This window comes from Phyllostomus discolor, chromosome 2 (genome assembly GCF_004126475.2).
Source record: "Phyllostomus discolor isolate MPI-MPIP mPhyDis1 chromosome 2, mPhyDis1.pri.v3, whole genome shotgun sequence".
Lineage (NCBI taxonomy): Eukaryota > Metazoa > Chordata > Mammalia > Chiroptera > Phyllostomidae > Phyllostomus > Phyllostomus discolor.
In genome coordinates, this window is record NC_040904.2 from 106,093,352 (window position 1) to 106,101,449 (window position 8,098).

General features: G+C 44.3%; 1 pseudogene; it reads right to left on the reverse strand.

The window, feature by feature from the left end:
- Positions 1-2,257: 2,257 nt before the first annotated feature.
- Positions 2,258-5,768, reverse strand: LOC114488860 (annotated as a pseudogene).
- Positions 5,769-8,098: the final 2,330 nt, after the last annotated feature.

Genomic DNA, 8,098 nt, shown 5'->3' on the forward strand with positions numbered 1-8,098 from the left:
AGCTGAAATCAAACTATAATACCCAACAAAATTAGTGTTAATTTCTTGATGTTATCTAATACTTAATGCATATCCAAAGTCTCCCCAATTGTCCCCAAAATGTCTTTCACTGATATTTGTCCAAACCACTGTCTAATCCTGGACTATGCATTGCATCCAATTTTTATGGTACTTAAGGCTCTTTTAATTATGATGTTGATAAGTGGAAGGAAGTGTCCCACCTTCTGGATTTATCTGACTTCTTCCTTAGAGTGTTCTACTAGCTGGTTCTTCAATGCTGATTATTTTCTGTAAATGGTAAGGTAGATTTTAGGATTTGATTCAATTCAAGTTAAACTTTTTTTTTTTTTTTTTAGCAAAGATACATTCTTGGTGATGTTGGGACTTCATGTTGCTTCACATGAGGAGACATGTCTGCTAAAATTAACCCCTGGATGGGGTGTTGACAGTTTGAACCCTGGACTAGGTGTTGACAGTTCGTTGTTTTGTGTTTTTTTTTTTTTCCTTTTGTGATCAGAGAGAATCTGTGTGGTTGTTGTATTATAGCACCAGACAAATGTCAAGCGATTTGTATTTTAAAGTCACAATTGATCAGAGAAAGAAAAGGCCTGGCTGTGATGGATAGAGAGGGCCCTCCTCTGCCACTGTGTTCTGTTCTTGTGTAAAATCATTTAACGCTCAGAGCTTAGTTCTCTGTCTGTAAGACAAAGAGTTTAAATGAAAAGATCTCTAAGGTTCCTTCCCACTTTCAACTTCTTTTAAAGTGTTTTTCAACTATGGTAAAATACAGATAACATAAAATTAACCATCCTAATTAATTCTTTTTTTAAATCCTCACCTGAGTGTATGCATATTGATTTTGAGAGACAGAGAAAGAGAGAGAGAGAGAGAGAGAGAGAACGCAATCATTTGCCTCCCATATGCACCCTGACCAGGGATCAAACTTACAAACTTTTCTGGTGTATGGGATGATGCTCCAACTAACTGAGCGACTTGGCCAGGATCATCTTAGTCAGTTTCAAGTGTACAGCTCAGTAGTGTTAATTATATTCACATTGTGCAACAATCACCATCACCTATTACCAAAACTTTTAATCTTGCAAATCTCAAACTCTGTACCCAGTAAACAATTTCACTTTACCCTCTCCCCTCAGCCCCTGGCAACCACTATTCTACATTCTGTTTGTATGAGTTTGAATTCTTTAGGTACCTCGTATGAGTGGAGTCACAGTGTTTGTCTTCTTGTGACTGGCTTATCTCATTTAGCATATAATCCTCCAGGTTCATCCATGCTATAGCATATGTCAGAATTTCCTCCCTTTTTAAGGCTGAATAATGTTCCATTTAATGCATATACCACATTTTGCTTATCCATTCATCTGTCGGTGGACCCTTGAATGGCTTCCAATTCTTGGTTATTATAAATAATGCTTCTGTGAACATAAGAATACAAGTTATCTCTAGGAGATCCTGCTTTTGATTCTTTTTGTTACATATCCAGAGTGATATTGTTGGATCACATGATAATTCTATTTTTAATTTTTTGAGGAAGTGTCTGTTTTCCATAGAGGCTGCACTATTATACATTCTCACTTGCAAAGTGCAAGGGCTTCAATTTCTCCATGTTCTTGACATTTGTTTTCTGTTTTTGTTTTGTTTTGTTTTCCCACTATCCTTATCACATTTAATCCTCACAACACTCCCGTGAGGTAGGTATTGCCCCATCTTACAAGTGAGGAAACTGAGGCTCACCGACGCCCAGGAGCACACAGTCAACAGGAGGTCTGCGATCCCCACCCTTGGGGTTCCCTTGTAACCACACTGCACACGGTGTGGTCAGTATTCTCTTACAGTAGCAAATACAGCTCCATGGAGACATAGACACATACATACATACATACACATACACAGGCACGCAGAAAAGCCACCAGTGAATCAGCATCTCCACATCCTCATAGTTCTGGTTCAAGAGCATTTGAGGGACACTCTTGGCCAAGTAGTTCTGACATTTTGAGAGGAAACAAAAGCTGCCGTAGCATGGTGTCAGTGGTCATTACAACTAGAGAGGTCAGGGCCACTTGGGCAGATCCCTCAGGTGTTTTGACTACTGTCCTAAGGAGGGGGGGAGCCCAGTCTCTCTAGGACAGTTATTCTCAGGAACTCACAGCAGACCCACCCTCACCCAGCAGGCAGGTTCAAGTCTTCTGAATGTTGCTCTTCTGCATCTGGATCATCTCAGATGTTACAAATGACCCCCACCCACCGACTAGCCTCTCTGGGAAAATTTTTGCATAATTAGTGTCAGGATAGCATTGAGGGATTTGAATTAGATTTTTTTTTAGTTGATTCTAAATAATGTTAAGAATTATTTTTAAAATTTTAATGACTTCTATTAAAATTTTTTCTTTTGTTTTTATCTTAGGAGGATGAAGGATAGAAATACAGGAAAAGAAATGAACCAGAGATTCAGCACAAAAAGAGATGTCCATACAGACACTAACTGCTGGGGACACAGACAAATCATTCTGGGAGGAGGGACAGATTTCTAAAATGGACTGGGAATATGAGAGTGAAGGAGCCTATGACCAAAATATTGAGGCCCTGGCCTGCAAAAAGTAAAGGCCCTCACATCTGGTGATCGCATGTAGTCCCTGACAATGCACAAGGCAGGACCCCCCCACCATGGGACCCTCTACCCTATGATGGAGTAGATGACCCTGGCAGGCTGAGGTGGACATGGGGACAGCTCTTAGCTCCTGTAGAACCCCAAACCAGGCAGATGCAAAGAGTGAGGAGGCTGTTCCAGGCTACCTCAATCAGATGTGTTCTCAATTGTGAAAGCTGTCAGCTCCCAGGATGGGGGGTCAGTGGGGCTGGTTACCAGGCAGTGGGCTTAAGCTTCCCAGAAAGAAAGCAGGACAGACACAAGAGGGGACTGAGAAATAGGCTTCACATGGTGTGTTCTTTGAGGTTAAAATTTCAAAAGAGAAGGATAAGTTTTTGTTCTGATTTTGACCTTCTGATGGCTCAAATGGGACTCCCCTGGTGAAAGATGGTCAGTGCCCCAAGTTCTCCTCTCTGTTCCCTGTGGAGGCCACCAGAGGTCTACACATCATCCATCTCCAGTGCCCTCACTCCTTGTCAGAGCAGCAGCTGCCCTATTTCTACAAAGATTCACTGTGGCAAACACTGACACGCTCATAGCTTCATTCACGAAGCCCAAGTTCGTGTCCTGCTCTTCCTTGCTGGAGGTGGACAGATTTTTCCTTTTCACCTGTTGCTAGGGAACATTGCTCTCTGGGGAACTCAGGGGACGACACTGTAAACACGACCTCCTGGCATGATGATGGCAAGGATGTATGTTTGAGTCACTGCCTGGGGACAGTGCTGAGGTAGGTTGGGGTGGGCTTCTGTCCACCGAGTTTGTGGGACTCACACCGCTGATAGAGGAGTACTCTGAGGTCGTAATGTCCTTGCCCAGTCCTCTGCTGCTGCAGAGAGGGGTCTCGGGTCCTGGTACCAGAGGCGTCTGGGTGCTTGTCACCATGGCATACAAGTCCTGATATCCTTCATCCTCCAGGCAGGCCTCCTCATTGCTCGATTCCTGGCAGTGGTGCTGTTCTGGGTTGAGGTACACCACAGTGACATCGAGGATGCCACTGGGAGCATCGCCCTATTTTTTGCCTTCACTCTCCTGGTCACCCTCGTAGCTGGAGCAGTAGTCTAGGTTCCAGTCTAGGAAGCTGCCGAGTAGTGTCTCTAGTGTCTCCTCCGGGCTGGACATCTCAGCAGTGGGTATAGTGACGAAACCGCCCCTGTCCTCCTGGATGCTGTTCTCCCATTTCCTCTTGGTTCTCCTTGTAGAGGGAGAGCAAAGAAGGGGTGAATGTCCCCTGAGTTGAGGAAAGATGTGGGTTCTGGGCTCTCTTGTTTCATTTCTAGAGCTGCACACACCTGGCTACAGCTCAGCACCTCTTCCTGGCTGATCTCTTTGTAGCGCTTGTCCTCAAACCTGTTTCACTGTGGTCAGAGACACTTGTCTGTAGTTCTTGGGGACGTCATCATGGAAGCACTTTTGGTGAAGGATCAAGACACAGGGTATGAGGTCTTCACAGGAGAACCCAGTGAGGTCCCACAGCCTAGTGGTCCAAGGCTGTGTCTGCCCATGCATCAGCCTTGCCAGCAACAGGGCAGCTGCAGCCAGGTGGGCTGGGAGGTAGGTAGCCGGGCTGGCGTGCAGCAGAGACAGCTCACAGAGGAAGCTGCACAGGTGCTGGGTTCTTGGTGCCACAGGGATCAGAGTCAACAGGATGTCCTTGTAATCAAGCACAGTGGGGACTCAAATCTTGCCTTCCAGGGCGGAAATGGTCTCTCCCACCATCCTGGCCAGGTCCTCATACTTGTATGTGTTGTCTGTGAGCCACACAGCTTCCTGGACTGTCAAGATCTCTTTGCTGATGAATCAGGTGCAGATGACCATACAGGCGATGCCCAGCAGCTGGAGCCTATACCAGGGAACCAGCCTCCTCCGTAGGTACTGGTCCACACATTCCACGGTCAGGCGAAGACATAGGCTTGTGAAGTCCATGGTGGTGACTTCTACCAGCCAGTCAATTAGAATGTACTTCATTGTGTCATTGAGTCCCTCCTGCACAGAAAAAACCTCCTGTTTATTAACAGCGTGGGAGGCCTGAAACAGCTGGCAGACTATCTCGTTGGATGCTTTTGCTTCTAGTCCAAGCTGGTTTCCATTTGCACAATCTTTAGCTAAAGACAGCTGGGCTTCCCAGCAGCTGGAGTCATCCCCGATTAGCTGTTGCCCTCAACCTAAGATGCTCGGGTCACCCGCCTGCCCTGCATGCACCGTGCTATGCATGCAGTTTTGTTTTGTTTTGATAAAGTCATCAAAACAGTTGTGAGATGCTATCTCAATGTGGGGTTTATTTATTTTTATTTTTATTTTTATTTTATATATATTCTAGAACAGCGGTCTCCAAACTTTTTGCTTTTTGGCACCTTAGCAGCCTTTGGCAGCATAGTCCCTGAGTTTCCAGAAGTTGTGGAGGCATCGCCCAGGATCAGACACGTCTATCAGTCTGTCACTTTCCCAGAGGAGGTATGACCTGGTCAAACATACCTGATTAGCAGACTCTTCAAAGAGGTCACGGTCCTGCTTCTTTTTCTCTTCATCCTCAGAGAGGCTCAGAACCTTCCCCAAGCAGTGCAGTATGGAGGCTCTGTGAGTTCTTTGTAGCTGGCACTACGCCTTGAGGCTCTCACGAACTATAGCCTTGCTGCAACTTCCAGACACTGACCATGGAGGGCGGATAAAGAGCCAGATGAAAGGCGTGGCACTGACATTCAGTCGCTCGCTCCACAAGACTGAAGTAGCGAGAGGCTTTCAGGCCATTCACTTCTGCACGGGCCTCATCAGACACAGACAAGCCTTCATTGCAGAGGTAGGTGATGCCCAGCTTCACAGCAGCTTCAAAATTTCCCTTTCAAAGAGCTTCAGGTTTCTTGGAGAAGACCACAGCTCTTGACAGCTGGCACATGCCCACACACTGGCATGGTTGTCCACCAGGTACTTCAGGCGGGACTGCACAGATCGAACTGCCAGGATGACCCCAACAAAAAACCATTTCAGGATATGACAGAGCACATCTTCTGGGAGACTCAAGATGGTTAGGGCTCCTTCTTATTCTTCACGTTGTAGGATAACAGAAGCACTTGGCACATCTACAGTGGATAACACCGTCACTCCCCATCTCCACCTGGACCGACACCTCAGCTGTCGCCTTCAACCTAAGATGCTTGGGTCGCCCGCCTGCCCTGCATGCATCATGCTATGCATGCAGTTTTTTTGTTTTGTTTTATTTTTGTTGTTGTTTTGATAAAGTCATCAAAACAGTTGTGAGATGCTATCTCGATGTGGGGTTTACTTATTTTTATTTTTATTTTATATGTATTCTAGAACAGCGATCTCCAAACTTTTTGCTTTTTGGCACCAGGGACTGGTTTCATGGAAGACAGCTTTCCACAGAAGGCAGGGGGTGGGTGGAGGGTAGGAGGCGGGGTGAAAGGGTGGGGAGATGGTTTCAGGATGATTCAAGTACATTACATTCAAGTTCACCTCCTGCTGTGTAGCCCCGTTGCAAATAGGACTGGTACTGATCCCAGGCCCAGAGGTTGGGGAGCCCTGTTCTACAGAGAGAGGAAGGGAGGGAGGGAAAGAAAAACATCAGTGTGAGAGAAACATCTATGGGAGAGAAACACTGATCGGTTGCTTCCTATACGCGCCCTGACAGGGACTGACCAGAGACCAAACCCACGACCTTTCTGTGTAGTGAGTGGACAATGTTCCAAGCAACTGAGCTGCACCAGTCTGGGCTCAGTGTAGTTTTGATTTGCATTTTCCGGGTGATTAGTGATGTAGAGTATTTTTTATTTGCTTGTTGGTTATTTGTATATCTCCTTTAGAGGAATATATATTTAAGTCATTTGCCCATTTTTAAAATTGTTTTTTTGCTGTTGTTGTTGCATTGTAGGAGTTGTTTATGTATTCTGGATAGTAACCCCTTATCAGATATACGATTTACAAATATTTTCTCCCATTCCATCATTTCCCTTTTCTTTCTGTTGATTGTGTCCTCTGGTACACCTAGACTTCCTTAAGTGAATGAAACTTGAGCTGCTGTTCTTCCTCCTATCTTTGACTCATAGCTGCAGCATAAGGACCTTAACTTTTCTCCCCTAAGTAAGCAGTGTTCCTGTCCCAGTGCTTCTTTGAGGAGTCAGATCTCAGAATAGAATTCTAAGTTCTTACAGCTTTAGAGTTCTCATCTAGCGGACAAACTGAGGCCCATTGTCAACCACAGAGCTATCCAGTGCTCTCTATTTCACCAGCATTGTAATTCAGCTCTACAAGTCTACTGGTTATCTTTTTATTATTTTGACTATCATTAGTAGACAAGTAAAGATAAACAAAATTCATAGATTCTGAGTTTAATACCAATATGTAGATATTTAGACCTTGTTGATATCTTAGGTTAGCTCTCTACCTCTGATCTCAGCAGCTTCTTATCCTAGAGGAGGTTTTGGTGTAGACAGGGGTGATGTCAGAGAGAGGGGTAGCTGCCCATTTGAGGTAGTACCTGATAAGTTTCCTTCCAGTGAGGTTGGGGAATGTCTTTTATTTGATGTCCTTTCCAATAGACACAATCCCCAGGTGGCAGTCAATGATCTTTAAATTCTTTGTCTCCTGGGAGCTGCTGTGAAAGGAACTAGTTACCAACTCGGCATTTATTGAAGTGACTCTATCAAACCTCAGCCATAGTATAAGGTATCTTCTTTCAACAATATCCACTTATAAATTCCTTCATCTAAGTTGGCTTCAATGCACTGTGATGCATGAAGGAATGCAGAAGCCAAAAATGGAGAGCCAGGGGGCAGGGAACATCCAAGAGGCCATCATGTGTTTCCCAGGGCCCCGATTATTTGTTTAACTTACAGCCATTGTTTGCCTATGCAATATACCCTAGAAGATTCTCATCACTTATTTTACAGTGCTTAAAAAACAAATCTTCCCTGGCTGGTGTGGCTTAGTGGACTGAGTACCAGCCGGGGAACCAAAAGGTTGCTGGTTTGAGTTCTAGCAGAGCACATGCCTGAGTTGTGGGTCAGGTCCCCAGCTGCACATGTGTGAGAGGCAACTGATCAATGTTTCTCTTGCACATTGATGTTTCTCTCCTCTTTTTCTCCATCGCTTCCCCTCTTTCTAAAAATAAATAAATAAATAAAATCTTTTAAATAATCTTTTGAGGTGTTACAGGGGCTTTTCTGGGAACATCACAAAGTTATTCCTATATATGTTGAGATTTAATCCTTAAAACCTAAGTTTCTAATGAAAAACAAGAAATAATCAATTAACGTTCTTTAGCTTGGACATTCTTATAACTTTAGAAATATTTTTCATAGACTTAAAAGTCAATTATTAACATGGACTTAATTTTGCAAAATAGAGATATATCCGTCTTACTGAAACCAACAAATTTAAGGTAGCTTTTATTTACTAAGGATTAATCTTAAATCACATGGA